Here is a 17,759-nt window from a genome sequence, read left to right as displayed (position 1 = left end):
TAAGGGTAACATTTCCAACAAATCTTAAATGTAAATATTATTATGTCCATAGATTGAAGTTTCAGGTGGAGAGCAAGATGAAAAATATGCAAAATTACATGCATGCAACCCATTTATGCCATTTTTCTCTTTGTTTGTAGGCCTGACCGTTTGTCCTTGAGCCGTAGATGGTCAACAATCCGCTAGCTGTCTTGCTCTGACTGGTGCACTGGACATGATTTCAATGTGAGTCATCATACTGATTGTTTAATTAACACATGAATTTCAGTTTGTTCGTTAAAGTACTAACTTAGCTGTGTATTTTTACAGTGGACGTAGTGGTGCGGTGCAGGTGGTAGACTAGGTATTTCCATATATACACTATGTTTACAGAATTGCGGCCAGTGGAGCAACATAGCTGATGAGTTAATAGCACTAGTTCTTCAGACAAATAACTTTATTTTCAACCTATAAAGCATATTTAGCTGTAGGTGGGGCCAATTAGCTGTAAGATCTGGCTTTTGTTCTGTTAAGCCCTTAGAGTAATGAATTTCAGAGTGAAGACCATAGCGCCTTTTCCTAGTCAAGTATCGGGCAGCTGTATGTCTTTTCAGAAATGCACATGTCTTTTTAAGCATGTCATTGTGTTTGCTTTTAATAAGATAGGCAATAAACTCATAACCTTTAGACAAATGAGCATCTGTAAATTCAGATTTCACTATTTCAGAGTCAGCCAGACCATGATTGAGCTTAAGGGTTGTGCTGCGGATGCAGCCTGTGCAGTTCCGGGAGAAAGTCACTGTCTCGGGCAATGCGGTCTGGTATCAGGTAAGCACTATTGAAAGCCTCACACTTTTGGGGGGTCTGAAGCCTTGTGCTGTCAATGCGATCTGGTTCAAGTACAATAAGAATGCATTCTCAAAGCAGTACTTCATCAGATATGGTTATCTCAAGCTTACAGTTCGCGGGCAGATATGACTTCGATTTGTTCTTGCTAGCAGAACCCCTACAGGCCAAACTATGCGTTAAGCACTATTTTCCACAGCAACCCTTGCAGACAGAAAAACAATACTTAAAATTACTTCTGGCATTTAATTTCTAATTTCCTACATATCTCTTTTGTATGTTTGTTTGCCCTTTTTAACTCTGACATGCCATCTTGCTCACATTGATGGAGCATACCTGTTTTTGTTTAGAGCCAAGTCCCCGGCTGCTCGAGTTTGCCGTGTCAATAATGAGAAAGCCATGGCATGATGTCTCCTCTATGTGTTTCCTTATCTCAGTGTTGAACATAATTGCCAGTTTCAGGGGCCTAAACATTTTATTTTATTAAAGGTCTGGATGATCCTTGCCTGACTGCGGGTTTGTGTACACCTCAATCCGACTCTGTGTCCTGAACAGAGGCCGCAGTGGTGCAGCGCTTGTGGACGATCCATCAACATCCTGAAAGGTCAACACTACACCAAGCTGGGAAAATTGATCCTGATAGTCATCCCCAGGTAGTGGAATGAATGTTCACTGAACTACAGAGGAATCACACCCAAATGACTTTCCTGCCACGACATTAGTGTGGCCACTCGCGTAGGAATTCCTTAGCAAACATGCTCTTTTGCATGGTGACTGTGGACATTTTTGCAAAACTTACGCTTTCAACACTGGATTTTAAAGAGAATACTTAATAAAATGTCGCTAACAGGACTTATTTATATGAGAGAGACTATCTGGATGCGCATTAAGTGTCACTTTGTGTCGTAAGCTGTTGAAGGAGCGATTTGCGCCTTTTTAAGTGTTAATTTTGGGTAGCCGGCTTGTATCGGCTTGAAAGCTGAAAATTATGCCTCTCATCATAATAGCATTAATTTTTGTAATTGCAATGTGTATGTTTAGATTGTAAGTGAAGCTTTTAATAATAATTTTCTTAAAAAACATGATTTTATATGCTGTCAGTGAGTTTTTTATTGAAAAAAGTGCTTAAAATTTAAAAAAAGTCTCCTATTTCATCAAGAAAAGTACACTGATTCACAATCAATACATTTATTTGGGCCTTTTGCTGATATATTGGTGAATTTCGCATGCAATGATACCAGTTTTTGCCATGAAAGTTACGCGTAACAATAATTGGAGACGCAAAATCAGCTGTCGTCACTTAGACTAAAAATCATGCATTCCGACTTGACTGCGGCCAATTTAGTCACCGCTTTAAATGGCCATTTTAAGGCCTTTACCCCCATCCGAATGCACTGAAATTGCATATTCATTGTGGAAATAGTTGAAATCTCATGTGGAGAAAGTTTGAAAAAGATAGGACAAAGTTGAGTTCCCTTAAAGGTTACATTACACTAAATCATTGTGTATCCCTCCGTGGTCCATTCGAAAGTAGTGCCTATTTCTAAAGAGTTCCTTTTCTCTTCTTGAATATAAGCCATTTAACAATGTGAGACATGTCTTTTGTGGTTATTTGTAATATCCTGTATGTGTCTGGAGTACTTTGATGCCTTGGATTGGAAGCTAACTTAAAAGATGAACTTTTGAGGGTGTGTTTTCTATTGTGTGGGGCTTTTGTCGAAATTAGGATTCCGAAACACGTTTTTCTACGGTGGGTTCATTCGACAGCGATTTACTTTCTTAGAAGTTGCGAGACGGTATGTTTTTGATTGCAATTATTGGAAGATGACAGATCCATCTTTAAAATGATACCAGGTTCGGAAAAATTGATACGTCGGAAAGGCAAGAAAAATGCTGTGAAAGTTGTCAGTTTTATAATGGGACCCTATGGGAATCGGAATTAGTGTAATATAACCTTTAAAAAGCACATTTACTGCAATGTCAAGGTCACATGGATTCGTCTGCAAGCGAGACAAGTAGAAAATGAATTTTAATGAATGTTTTGATGATTTGGGTGCTAAAATAGATGAGAGGTGTCAATATTTTGGTCCAAATGGATGTTTTAGGTGGTTTTGGACTGTTCCGGATGGGTGGGGGACCTGGTATGGACAAGTAAGGGTAACATTTCCAACAAATCTTAAATGTAAATATTATTATGTCCATAGATTGAAGTTTCAGGTGGAGAGCAAGATGAAAAATATGCAAAATTACATGCATGCAACCCATTTATGCCATTTTTCTCTTTGTTTGTAGGCCTGACCGTTTGTCCTTGAGCCGTAGATGGTCAACAATCCGCTAGCTGTCTTGCTCTGACTGGTGCACTGGACATGATTTCAATGTGAGTCATCATACTGATTGTTTAATTAACACATGAATTTCAGTTTGTTCGTTAAAGTACTAACTTAGCTGTGTATTTTTACAGTGGACGTAGTGGTGCGGTGCAGGTGGTAGACTAGGTATTTCCATATATACACTATGTTTACAGAATTGCGGCCAGTGGAGCAACATAGCTGATGAGTTAATAGCACTAGTTCTTCAGACAAATAACTTTATTTTCAACCTATAAAGCATATTTAGCTGTAGGTGGGGCCAATTAGCTGTAAGATCTGGCTTTTGTTCTGTTAAGCCCTTAGAGTAATGAATTTCAGAGTGAAGACCATAGCGCCTTTTCCTAGTCAAGTATCGGGCAGCTGTATGTCTTTTCAGAAATGCACATGTCTTTTTAAGCATGTCATTGTGTTTGCTTTTAATAAGATAGGCAATAAACTCATAACCTTTAGACAAATGAGCATCTGTAAATTCAGATTTCACTATTTCAGAGTCAGCCAGACCATGATTGAGCTTAAGGGTTGTGCTGCGGATGCAGCCTGTGCAGTTCCGGGAGAAAGTCACTGTCTCGGGCAATGCGGTCTGGTATCAGGTAAGCACTATTGAAAGCCTCACACTTTTGGGGGGTCTGAAGCCTTGTGCTGTCAATGCGATCTGGTTCAAGTACAATAAGAATGCATTCTCAAAGCAGTACTTCATCAGATATGGTTATCTCAAGCTTACAGTTCGCGGGCAGATATGACTTCGATTTGTTCTTGCTAGCAGAACCCCTACAGGCCAAACTATGCGTTAAGCACTATTTTCCACAGCAACCCTTGCAGACAGAAAAACAATACTTAAAATTACTTCTGGCATTTAATTTCTAATTTCCTACATATCTCTTTTGTATGTTTGTTTGCCCTTTTTAACTCTGACATGCCATCTTGCTCACATTGATGGAGCATACCTGTTTTTGTTTAGAGCCAAGTCCCCGGCTGCTCGAGTTTGCCGTGTCAATAATGAGAAAGCCATGGCATGATGTCTCCTCTATGTGTTTCCTTATCTCAGTGTTGAACATAATTGCCAGTTTCAGGGGCCTAAACATTTTATTTTATTAAAGGTCTGGATGATCCTTGCCTGACTGCGGGTTTGTGTACACCTCAATCCGACTCTGTGTCCTGAACAGAGGCCGCAGTGGTGCAGCGCTTGTGGACGATCCATCAACATCCTGAAAGGTCAACACTACACCAAGCTGGGAAAATTGATCCTGATAGTCATCCCCAGGTAGTGGAATGAATGTTCACTGAACTACAGAGGAATCACACCCAAATGACTTTCCTGCCACGACATTAGTGTGGCCACTCGCGTAGGAATTCCTTAGCAAACATGCTCTTTTGCATGGTGACTGTGGACATTTTTGCAAAACTTACGCTTTCAACACTGGATTTTAAAGAGAATACTTAATAAAATGTCGCTAACAGGACTTATTTATATGAGAGAGACTATCTGGATGCGCATTAAGTGTCACTTTGTGTCGTAAGCTGTTGAAGGAGCGATTTGCGCCTTTTTAAGTGTTAATTTTGGGTAGCCGGCTTGTATCGGCTTGAAAGCTGAAAATTATGCCTCTCATCATAATAGCATTAATTTTTGTAATTGCAATGTGTATGTTTAGATTGTAAGTGAAGCTTTTAATAATAATTTTCTTAAAAAACATGATTTTATATGCTGTCAGTGAGTTTTTTATTGAAAAAAGTGCTTAAAATTTAAAAAAAGTCTCCTATTTCATCAAGAAAAGTACACTGATTCACAATCAATACATTTATTTGGGCCTTTTGCTGATATATTGGTGAATTTCGCATGCAATGATACCAGTTTTTGCCATGAAAGTTACGCGTAACAATAATTGGAGACGCAAAATCAGCTGTCGTCACTTAGACTAAAAATCATGCATTCCGACTTGACTGCGGCCAATTTAGTCACCGCTTTAAATGGCCATTTTAAGGCCTTTACCCCCATCCGAATGCACTGAAATTGCATATTCATTGTGGAAATAGTTGAAATCTCATGTGGAGAAAGTTTGAAAAAGATAGGACAAAGTTGAGTTCCCTTAAAGGTTACATTACACTAAATCATTGTGTATCCCTCCGTGGTCCATTCGAAAGTAGTGCCTATTTCTAAAGAGTTCCTTTTCTCTTCTTGAATATAAGCCATTTAACAATGTGAGACATGTCTTTTGTGGTTATTTGTAATATCCTGTATGTGTCTGGAGTACTTTGATGCCTTGGATTGGAAGCTAACTTAAAAGATGAACTTTTGAGGGTGTGTTTTCTATTGTGTGGGGCTTTTGTCGAAATTAGGATTCCGAAACACGTTTTTCTACGGTGGGTTCATTCGACAGCGATTTACTTTCTTAGAAGTTGCGAGACGGTATGTTTTTGATTGCAATTATTGGAAGATGACAGATCCATCTTTAAAATGATACCAGGTTCGGAAAAATTGATACGTCGGAAAGGCAAGAAAAATGCTGTGAAAGTTGTCAGTTTTATAATGGGACCCTATGGGAATCGGAATTAGTGTAATATAACCTTTAAAAAGCACATTTACTGCAATGTCAAGGTCACATGGATTCGTCTGCAAGCGAGACAAGTAGAAAATGAATTTTAATGAATGTTTTGATGATTTGGGTGCTAAAATAGATGAGAGGTGTCAATATTTTGGTCCAAATGGATGTTTTAGGTGGTTTTGGACTGTTCCGGATGGGTGGGGGACCTGGTATGGACAAGTAAGGGTAACATTTCCAACAAATCTTAAATGTAAATATTATTATGTCCATAGATTGAAGTTTCAGGTGGAGAGCAAGATGAAAAATATGCAAAATTACATGCATGCAACCCATTTATGCCATTTTTCTCTTTGTTTGTAGGCCTGACCGTTTGTCCTTGAGCCGTAGATGGTCAACAATCCGCTAGCTGTCTTGCTCTGACTGGTGCACTGGACATGATTTCAATGTGAGTCATCATACTGATTGTTTAATTAACACATGAATTTCAGTTTGTTCGTTAAAGTACTAACTTAGCTGTGTATTTTTACAGTGGACGTAGTGGTGCGGTGCAGGTGGTAGACTAGGTATTTCCATATATACACTATGTTTACAGAATTGCGGCCAGTGGAGCAACATAGCTGATGAGTTAATAGCACTAGTTCTTCAGACAAATAACTTTATTTTCAACCTATAAAGCATATTTAGCTGTAGGTGGGGCCAATTAGCTGTAAGATCTGGCTTTTGTTCTGTTAAGCCCTTAGAGTAATGAATTTCAGAGTGAAGACCATAGCGCCTTTTCCTAGTCAAGTATCGGGCAGCTGTATGTCTTTTCAGAAATGCACATGTCTTTTTAAGCATGTCATTGTGTTTGCTTTTAATAAGATAGGCAATAAACTCATAACCTTTAGACAAATGAGCATCTGTAAATTCAGATTTCACTATTTCAGAGTCAGCCAGACCATGATTGAGCTTAAGGGATTGTGCTGCGGATGCAGCCTGTGCAGTTCCGGGAGAAAGTCACTGTCTCGGGCAATGCGGTCTGGTATCAGGTAAGCACTATTGAAAGCCTCACACTTTTGGGGGGTCTGAAGCCTTGTGCTGTCAATGCGATCTGGTTCAAGTACAATAAGAATGCATTCTCAAAGCAGTACTTCATCAGATATGGTTATCTCAAGCTTACAGTTCGCGGGCAGATATGACTTCGATTTGTTCTTGCTAGCAGAACCCCTACAGGCCAAACTATGCGTTAAGCACTATTTTCCACAGCAACCCTTGCAGACAGAAAAACAATACTTAAAATTACTTCTGGCATTTAATTTCTAATTTCCTACATATCTCTTTTGTATGTTTGTTTGCCCTTTTTAACTCTGACATGCCATCTTGCTCACATTGATGGAGCATACCTGTTTTTGTTTAGAGCCAAGTCCCCGGCTGCTCGAGTTTGCCGTGTCAATAATGAGAAAGCCATGGCATGATGTCTCCTCTATGTGTTTCCTTATCTCAGTGTTGAACATAATTGCCAGTTTCAGGGGCCTAAACATTTTATTTTATTAAAGGTCTGGATGATCCTTGCCTGACTGCGGGTTTGTGTACACCTCAATCCGACTCTGTGTCCTGAACAGAGGCCGCAGTGGTGCAGCGCTTGTGGACGATCCATCAACATCCTGAAAGGTCAACACTACACCAAGCTGGGAAAATTGATCCTGATAGTCATCCCCAGGTAGTGGAATGAATGTTCACTGAACTACAGAGGAATCACACCCAAATGACTTTCCTGCCACGACATTAGTGTGGCCACTCGCGTAGGAATTCCTTAGCAAACATGCTCTTTTGCATGGTGACTGTGGACATTTTTGCAAAACTTACGCTTTCAACACTGGATTTTAAAGAGAATACTTAATAAAATGTCGCTAACAGGACTTATTTATATGAGAGAGACTATCTGGATGCGCATTAAGTGTCACTTTGTGTCGTAAGCTGTTGAAGGAGCGATTTGCGCCTTTTTAAGTGTTAATTTTGGGTAGCCGGCTTGTATCGGCTTGAAAGCTGAAAATTATGCCTCTCATCATAATAGCATTAATTTTTGTAATTGCAATGTGTATGTTTAGATTGTAAGTGAAGCTTTTAATAATAATTTTCTTAAAAAACATGATTTTATATGCTGTCAGTGAGTTTTTTATTGAAAAAAGTGCTTAAAATTAAAAAAAGTCTCCTATTTCATCAAGAAAAGTACACTGATTCACAATCAATACATTTATTTGGGCCTTTTGCTGATATATTGGTGAATTTCGCATGCAATGATACCAGTTTTTGCCATGAAAGTTACGCGTAACAATAATTGGAGACGCAAAATCAGCTGTCGTCACTTAGACTAAAAATCATGCATTCCGACTTGACTGCGGCCAATTTAGTCACCGCTTTAAATGGCCATTTTAAGGCCTTTACCCCCATCCGAATGCACTGAAATTGCATATTCATTGTGGAAATAGTTGAAATCTCATGTGGAGAAAGTTTGAAAAAGATAGGACAAAGTTGAGTTCCCTTAAAGGTTACATTACACTAAATCATTGTGTATCCCTCCGTGGTCCATTCGAAAGTAGTGCCTATTTCTAAAGAGTTCCTTTTCTCTTCTTGAATATAAGCCATTTAACAATGTGAGACATGTCTTTTGTGGTTATTTGTAATATCCTGTATGTGTCTGGAGTACTTTGATGCCTTGGATTGGAAGCTAACTTAAAAGATGAACTTTTGAGGGTGTGTTTTCTATTGTGTGGGGCTTTTGTCGAAATTAGGATTCCGAAACACGTTTTTCTACGGTGGGTTCATTCGACAGCGATTTACTTTCTTAGAAGTTGCGAGACGGTATGTTTTTGATTGCAATTATTGGAAGATGACAGATCCATCTTTAAAATGATACCAGGTTCGGAAAAATTGATACGTCGGAAAGGCAAGAAAAATGCTGTGAAAGTTGTCAGTTTTATAATGGGACCCTATGGGAATCGGAATTAGTGTAATATAACCTTTAAAAAGCACATTTACTGCAATGTCAAGGTCACATGGATTCGTCTGCAAGCGAGACAAGTAGAAAATGAATTTTAATGAATGTTTTGATGATTTGGGTGCTAAAATAGATGAGAGGTGTCAATATTTTGGTCCAAATGGATGTTTTAGGTGGTTTTGGACTGTTCCGGATGGGTGGGGGACCTGGTATGGACAAGTAAGGGTAACATTTCCAACAAATCTTAAATGTAAATATTATTATGTCCATAGATTGAAGTTTCAGGTGGAGAGCAAGATGAAAAATATGCAAAATTACATGCATGCAACCCATTTATGCCATTTTTCTCTTTGTTTGTAGGCCTGACCGTTTGTCCTTGAGCCGTAGATGGTCAACAATCCGCTAGCTGTCTTGCTCTGACTGGTGCACTGGACATGATTTCAATGTGAGTCATCATACTGATTGTTTAATTAACACATGAATTTCAGTTTGTTCGTTAAAGTACTAACTTAGCTGTGTATTTTTACAGTGGACGTAGTGGTGCGGTGCAGGTGGTAGACTAGGTATTTCCATATATACACTATGTTTACAGAATTGCGGCCAGTGGAGCAACATAGCTGATGAGTTAATAGCACTAGTTCTTCAGACAAATAACTTTATTTTCAACCTATAAAGCATATTTAGCTGTAGGTGGGGCCAATTAGCTGTAAGATCTGGCTTTTGTTCTGTTAAGCCCTTAGAGTAATGAATTTCAGAGTGAAGACCATAGCGCCTTTTCCTAGTCAAGTATCGGGCAGCTGTATGTCTTTTCAGAAATGCACATGTCTTCTTAAGCATGTCATTGTGTTTGCTTTTAATAAGATAGGCAATAAACTCATAACCTTTAGACAAATGAGCATCTGTAAATTCAGATTTCACTATTTCAGAGTCAGCCAGACCATGATTGAGCTTAAGGATTGTGCTGCGGATGCAGCCTGTGCAGTTCCGGGAGAAAGTCACTGTCTCGGGCAATGCGGTCTGGTATCAGGTAAGCACTATTGAAAGCCTCACACTTTTGGGGGGTCTGAAGCCTTGTGCTGTCAATGCGATCTGGTTCAAGTACAATAAGAATGCATTCTCAAAGCAGTACTTCATCAGATATGGTTATCTCAAGCTTACAGTTCGCGGGCAGATATGACTTCGATTTGTTCTTGCTAGCAGAACCCCTACAGGCCAAACTATGCGTTAAGCACTATTTTCCACAGCAACCCTTGCAGACAGAAAAACAATACTTAAAATTACTTCTGGCATTTAATTTCTAATTTCCTACATATCTCTTTTGTATGTTTGTTTGCCCTTTTTAACTCTGACATGCCATCTTGCTCACATTGATGGAGCATACCTGTTTTTGTTTAGAGCCAAGTCCCCGGCTGCTCGAGTTTGCCGTGTCAATAATGAGAAAGCCATGGCATGATGTCTCCTCTATGTGTTTCCTTATCTCAGTGTTGAACATAATTGCCAGTTTCAGGGGCCTAAACATTTTATTTTATTAAAGGTCTGGATGATCCTTGCCTGACTGCGGGTTTGTGTACACCTCAATCCGACTCTGTGTCCTGAACAGAGGCCGCAGTGGTGCAGCGCTTGTGGACGATCCATCAACATCCTGAAAGGTCAACACTACACCAAGCTGGGAAAATTGATCCTGATAGTCATCCCCAGGTAGTGGAATGAATGTTCACTGAACTACAGAGGAATCACACCCAAATGACTTTCCTGCCACGACATTAGTGTGGCCACTCGCGTAGGAATTCCTTAGCAAACATGCTCTTTTGCATGGTGACTGTGGACATTTTTGCAAAACTTACGCTTTCAACACTGGATTTTAAAGAGAATACTTAATAAAATGTCGCTAACAGGACTTATTTATATGAGAGAGACTATCTGGATGCGCATTAAGTGTCACTTTGTGTCGTAAGCTGTTGAAGGAGCGATTTGCGCCTTTTTAAGTGTTAATTTTGGGTAGCCGGCTTGTATCGGCTTGAAAGCTGAAAATTATGCCTCTCATCATAATAGCATTAATTTTTGTAATTGCAATGTGTATGTTTAGATTGTAAGTGAAGCTTTTAATAATAATTTTCTTAAAAAACATGATTTTATATGCTGTCAGTGAGTTTTTTATTGAAAAAAGTGCTTAAAATTAAAAAAAGTCTCCTATTTCATCAAGAAAAGTACACTGATTCACAATCAATACATTTATTTGGGCCTTTTGCTGATATATTGGTGAATTTCGCATGCAATGATACCAGTTTTTGCCATGAAAGTTACGCGTAACAATAATTGGAGACGCAAAATCAGCTGTCGTCACTTAGACTAAAAATCATGCATTCCGACTTGACTGCGGCCAATTTAGTCACCGCTTTAAATGGCCATTTTAAGGCCTTTACCCCCATCCGAATGCACTGAAATTGCATATTCATTGTGGAAATAGTTGAAATCTCATGTGGAGAAAGTTTGAAAAAGATAGGACAAAGTTGAGTTCCCTTAAAGGTTACATTACACTAAATCATTGTGTATCCCTCCGTGGTCCATTCGAAAGTAGTGCCTATTTCTAAAGAGTTCCTTTTCTCTTCTTGAATATAAGCCATTTAACAATGTGAGACATGTCTTTTGTGGTTATTTGTAATATCCTGTATGTGTCTGGAGTACTTTGATGCCTTGGATTGGAAGCTAACTTAAAAGATGAACTTTTGAGGGTGTGTTTTCTATTGTGTGGGGCTTTTGTCGAAATTAGGATTCCGAAACACGTTTTTCTACGGTGGGTTCATTCGACAGCGATTTACTTTCTTAGAAGTTGCGAGACGGTATGTTTTTGATTGCAATTATTGGAAGATGACAGATCCATCTTTAAAATGATACCAGGTTCGGAAAAATTGATACGTCGGAAAGGCAAGAAAAATGCTGTGAAAGTTGTCAGTTTTATAATGGGACCCTATGGGAATCGGAATTAGTGTAATATAACCTTTAAAAAGCACATTTACTGCAATGTCAAGGTCACATGGATTCGTCTGCAAGCGAGACAAGTAGAAAATGAATTTTAATGAATGTTTTGATGATTTGGGTGCTAAAATAGATGAGAGGTGTCAATATTTTGGTCCAAATGGATGTTTTAGGTGGTTTTGGACGGTTCCGGATGGGTGGGGGACCTGGTATGGACAAGTAAGGGTAACATTTCCAACAAATCTTAAATGTAAATATTATTATGTCCATAGATTGAAGTTTCAGGTGGAGAGCAAGATGAAAAATATGCAAAATTACATGCATGCAACCCATTTATGCCATTTTTCTCTTTGTTTGTAGGCCTGACCGTTTGTCCTTGAGCCGTAGATGGTCAACAATCCGCTAGCTGTCTTGCTCTGACTGGTGCACTGGACATGATTTCAATGTGAGTCATCATACTGATTGTTTAATTAACACATGAATTTCAGTTTGTTCGTTAAAGTACTAACTTAGCTGTGTATTTTTACAGTGGACGTAGTGGTGCGGTGCAGGTGGTAGACTAGGTATTTCCATATATACACTATGTTTACAGAATTGCGGCCAGTGGAGCAACATAGCTGATGAGTTAATAGCACTAGTTCTTCAGACAAATAACTTTATTTTCAACCTATAAAGCATATTTAGCTGTAGGTGGGGCCAATTAGCTGTAAGATCTGGCTTTTGTTCTGTTAAGCCCTTAGAGTAATGAATTTCAGAGTGAAGACCATAGCGCCTTTTCCTAGTCAAGTATCGGGCAGCTGTATGTCTTTTCAGAAATGCACATGTCTTTTTAAGCATGTCATTGTGTTTGCTTTTAATAAGATAGGCAATAAACTCATAACCTTTAGACAAATGAGCATCTGTAAATTCAGATTTCACTATTTCAGAGTCAGCCAGACCATGATTGAGCTTAAGGGATTGTGCTGCGGATGCAGCCTGTGCAGTTCCGGGAGAAAGTCACTGTCTCGGGCAATGCGGTCTGGTATCAGGTAAGCACTATTGAAAGCCTCACACTTTTGGGGGGTCTGAAGCCTTGTGCTGTCAATGCGATCTGGTTCAAGTACAATAAGAATGCATTCTCAAAGCAGTACTTCATCAGATATGGTTATCTCAAGCTTACAGTTCGCGGGCAGATATGACTTCGATTTGTTCTTGCTAGCAGAACCCCTACAGGCCAAACTATGCGTTAAGCACTATTTTCCACAGCAACCCTTGCAGACAGAAAAACAATACTTAAAATTACTTCTGGCATTTAATTTCTAATTTCCTACATATCTCTTTTGTATGTTTGTTTGCCCTTTTTAACTCTGACATGCCATCTTGCTCACATTGATGGAGCATACCTGTTTTTGTTTAGAGCCAAGTCCCCGGCTGCTCGAGTTTGCCGTGTCAATAATGAGAAAGCCATGGCATGATGTCTCCTCTATGTGTTTCCTTATCTCAGTGTTGAACATAATTGCCAGTTTCAGGGGCCTAAACATTTTATTTTATTAAAGGTCTGGATGATCCTTGCCTGACTGCGGGTTTGTGTACACCTCAATCCGACTCTGTGTCCTGAACAGAGGCCGCAGTGGTGCAGCGCTTGTGGACGATCCATCAACATCCTGAAAGGTCAACACTACACCAAGCTGGGAAAATTGATCCTGATAGTCATCCCCAGGTAGTGGAATGAATGTTCACTGAACTACAGAGGAATCACACCCAAATGACTTTCCTGCCACGACATTAGTGTGGCCACTCGCGTAGGAATTCCTTAGCAAACATGCTCTTTTGCATGGTGACTGTGGACATTTTTGCAAAACTTACGCTTTCAACACTGGATTTTAAAGAGAATACTTAATAAAATGTCGCTAACAGGACTTATTTATATGAGAGAGACTATCTGGATGCGCATTAAGTGTCACTTTGTGTCGTAAGCTGTTGAAGGAGCGATTTGCGCCTTTTTAAGTGTTAATTTTGGGTAGCCGGCTTGTATCGGCTTGAAAGCTGAAAATTATGCCTCTCATCATAATAGCATTAATTTTTGTAATTGCAATGTGTATGTTTAGATTGTAAGTGAAGCTTTTAATAATAATTTTCTTAAAAAACATGATTTTATATGCTGTCAGTGAGTTTTTTATTGAAAAAAGTGCTTAAAATTAAAAAAAAGTCTCCTATTTCATCAAGAAAAGTACACTGATTCACAATCAATACATTTATTTGGGCCTTTTGCTGATATATTGGTGAATTTCGCATGCAATGATACCAGTTTTTGCCATGAAAGTTACGCGTAACAATAATTGGAGACGCAAAATCAGCTGTCGTCACTTAGACTAAAAATCATGCATTCCGACTTGACTGCGGCCAATTTAGTCACCGCTTTAAATGGCCATTTTAAGGCCTTTACCCCCATCCGAATGCACTGAAATTGCATATTCATTGTGGAAATAGTTGAAATCTCATGTGGAGAAAGTTTGAAAAAGATAGGACAAAGTTGAGTTCCCTTAAAGGTTACATTACACTAAATCATTGTGTATCCCTCCGTGGTCCATTCGAAAGTAGTGCCTATTTCTAAAGAGTTCCTTTTCTCTTCTTGAATATAAGCCATTTAACAATGTGAGACATGTCTTTTGTGGTTATTTGTAATATCCTGTATGTGTCTGGAGTACTTTGATGCCTTGGATTGGAAGCTAACTTAAAAGATGAACTTTTGAGGGTGTGTTTTCTATTGTGTGGGGCTTTTGTCGAAATTAGGATTCCGAAACACGTTTTTCTACGGTGGGTTCATTCGACAGCGATTTACTTTCTTAGAAGTTGCGAGACGGTATGTTTTTGATTGCAATTATTGGAAGATGACAGATCCATCTTTAAAATGATACCAGGTTCGGAAAAATTGATACGTCGGAAAGGCAAGAAAAAATGCTGTGAAAGTTGTCAGTTTTATAATGGGACCCTATGGGAATCGGAATTAGTGTAATATAACCTTTAAAAAGCACATTTACTGCAATGTCAAGGTCACATGGATTCGTCTGCAAGCGAGACAAGTAGAAAATGAATTTTAATGAATGTTTTGATGATTTGGGTGCTAAAATAGATGAGAGGTGTCAATATTTTGGTCCAAATGGATGTTTTAGGTGGTTTTGGACTGTTCCGGATGGGTGGGGGACCTGGTATGGACAAGTAAGGGTAACATTTCCAACAAATCTTAAATGTAAATATTATTATGTCCATAGATTGAAGTTTCAGGTGGAGAGCAAGATGAAAAATATGCAAAATTACATGCATGCAACCCATTTATGCCATTTTTCTCTTTGTTTGTAGGCCTGACCGTTTGTCCTTGAGCCGTAGATGGTCAACAATCCGCTAGCTGTCTTGCTCTGACTGGTGCACTGGACATGATTTCAATGTGAGTCATCATACTGATTGTTTAATTAACACATGAATTTCAGTTTGTTCGTTAAAGTACTAACTTAGCTGTGTATTTTTACAGTGGACGTAGTGGTGCGGTGCAGGTGGTAGACTAGGTATTTCCATATATACACTATGTTTACAGAATTGCGGCCAGTGGAGCAACATAGCTGATGAGTTAATAGCACTAGTTCTTCAGACAAATAACTTTATTTTCAACCTATAAAGCATATTTAGCTGTAGGTGGGGCCAATTAGCTGTAAGATCTGGCTTTTGTTCTGTTAAGCCCTTAGAGTAATGAATTTCAGAGTGAAGACCATAGCGCCTTTTCCTAGTCAAGTATCGGGCAGCTGTATGTCTTTTCAGAAATGCACATGTCTTTCTTAAGCATGTCATTGTGTTTGCTTTTAATAAGATAGGCAATAAACTCATAACCTTTAGACAAATGAGCATCTGTAAATTCAGATTTCACTATTTCAGAGTCAGCCAGACCATGATTGAGCTTAAGGGTTGTGCTGCGGATGCAGCCTGTGCAGTTCCGGGAGAAAGTCACTGTCTTGGGCAATGCGGTCTGGTATCAGGTAAGCACTATTGAAAGCCTCACACTTTTGGGGGGTCTGAAGCCTTGTGCTGTCAATGCGATCTGGTTCAAGTACAATAAGAATGCATTCTCAAAGCAGTACTTCATCAGATATGGTTATCTCAAGCTTACAGTTCGCGGGCAGATATGACTTCGATTTGTTCTTGCTAGCAGAACCCCTACAGGCCAAACTATGCGTTAAGCACTATTTTCCACAGCAACCCTTGCAGACAGAAAAACAATACTTAAAATTACTTCTGGCATTTAATTTCTAATTTCCTACATATCTCTTTTGTATGTTTGTTTGCCCTTTTTAACTCTGACATGCCATCTTGCTCACATTGATGGAGCATACCTGTTTTTGTTTAGAGCCAAGTCCCCGGCTGCTCGAGTTTGCCGTGTCAATAATGAGAAAGCCATGGCATGATGTCTCCTCTATGTGTTTCCTTATCTCAGTGTTGAACATAATTGCCAGTTTCAGGGGCCTAAACATTTTATTTTATTAAAGGTCTGGATGATCCTTGCCTGACTGCGGGTTTGTGTACACCTCAATCCGACTCTGTGTCCTGAACAGAGGCCGCAGTGGTGCAGCGCTTGTGGACGATCCATCAACATCCTGAAAGGTCAACACTACACCAAGCTGGGAAAATTGATCCTGATAGTCATCCCCAGGTAGTGGAATGAATGTTCACTGAACTACAGAGGAATCACACCCAAATGACTTTCCTGCCACGACATTAGTGTGGCCACTCGCGTAGGAATTCCTTAGCAAACATGCTCTTTTGCATGGTGACTGTGGACATTTTTGCAAAACTTACGCTTTCAACACTGGATTTTAAAGAGAATACTTAATAAAATGTCGCTAACAGGACTTATTTATATGAGAGAGACTATCTGGATGCGCATTAAGTGTCACTTTGTGTCGTAAGCTGTTGAAGGAGCGATTTGCGCCTTTTTAAGTGTTAATTTTGGGTAGCCGGCTTGTATCGGCTTGAAAGCTGCAAATTATGCCTCTCATCATAATAGCATTAATTTTTGTAATTGCAATGTGTATGTTTAGATTGTAAGTGAAGCTTTTAATAATAATTTTCTTAAAAAACATGATTTTATATGCTGTCAGTGAGTTTTTTATTGAAAAAAGTGCTTAAAATTTAAAAAAAAGTCTCCTATTTCATCAAGAAAAGTACACTGATTCACAATCAATACATTTATTTGGGCCTTTTGCTGATATATTGGTGAATTTCGCATGCAATGATACCAGTTTTTGCCATGAAAGTTACGCGTAACAATAATTGGAGACGCAAAATCAGCTGTCGTCACTTAGACTAAAAATCATGCATTCCGACTTGACTGCGGCCAATTTAGTCACCGCTTTAAATGGCCATTTTAAGGCCTTTACCCCCATCCGAATGCACTGAAATTGCATATTCATTGTGGAAATAGTTGAAATCTCATGTGGAGAAAGTTTGAAAAAGATAGGACAAAGTTGAGTTCCCTTAAAGGTTACATTACACTAAATCATTGTGTATCCCTCCGTGGTCCATTCGAAAGTAGTGCCTATTTCTAAAGAGTTCCTTTTCTCTTCTTGAATATAAGGCCATTTAACAATGTGAGACATGTCTTTTGTGGTTATTTGTAATATCCTGTATGTGTCTGGAGTACTTTGATGCCTTGGATTGGAAGCTAACTTAAAAGATGAACTTTTGAGGGTGTGTTTTCTATGTGTGGGGCTTTTGTCGAAATTAGGATTCTCGAAACACGTTTTTCTACGGGGGTTCATTCGACAGCGATTTACTTTCTTTAGAAGTTGCGAGACGGTATGTTTTGATTGCAATTATTGGAAGGAATGACAGATCCATCTTTAAATGATCAACCAGGTTCGGAAAAATTGATACGTCGGAAAGGCAAGAAATGCTTTGTGAAAGTTTGAAATTTGTCAGTTTTAAATGGGACCCTATGGGAATCGGAATTAGTGTAATATAACTTTTTTTAAAAAGCACATTTACTGCAATGGTGCAAGGTCACATGGATTCGTCTGCAAGCGAGACAAGTAGAAAATGAATTTT

General features: G+C 39.0%; 1 long non-coding RNA gene across 5 annotated transcripts in view; it reads left to right on the top strand.

Annotated features, from left to right (window-relative positions):
• Positions 1-16,797, top strand: part of LOC127854833 (uncharacterized) — a 49,420-nt gene extending 32,623 nt beyond the window's left edge. For 2 of the 5 annotated variants that reach the window (XR_008037120.1, XR_008037119.1), the window contains exons 2-8: positions 707-807; positions 1,315-2,976; positions 3,118-3,202; positions 3,684-3,784; positions 7,270-9,156; positions 15,594-15,694; positions 16,202-16,797. This is a non-coding gene — a long non-coding RNA (uncharacterized LOC127854833). Of the gene's footprint in view, positions 1-140; positions 226-706; positions 808-1,314; positions 2,977-3,117; positions 3,203-3,683; positions 3,785-7,269; positions 9,157-13,222; positions 14,886-15,026; positions 15,112-15,593; positions 15,695-16,201 lie in introns of all 5 variants that reach the window. The other 3 variants (XR_008037122.1, XR_008037121.1, XR_008037118.1) reach the window with 2 other exon arrangements.
• Positions 16,798-17,759: the final 962 nt, after the last annotated feature.

This window comes from Dreissena polymorpha, chromosome 13 (genome assembly GCF_020536995.1).
Source record: "Dreissena polymorpha isolate Duluth1 chromosome 13, UMN_Dpol_1.0, whole genome shotgun sequence".
Classification (NCBI taxonomy): domain Eukaryota; kingdom Metazoa; phylum Mollusca; class Bivalvia; order Myida; family Dreissenidae; genus Dreissena; species Dreissena polymorpha.
The sequence above is the reverse complement of the archived record's forward strand: the minus strand, read 5'-3'. Positions and strand labels throughout refer to the sequence as shown.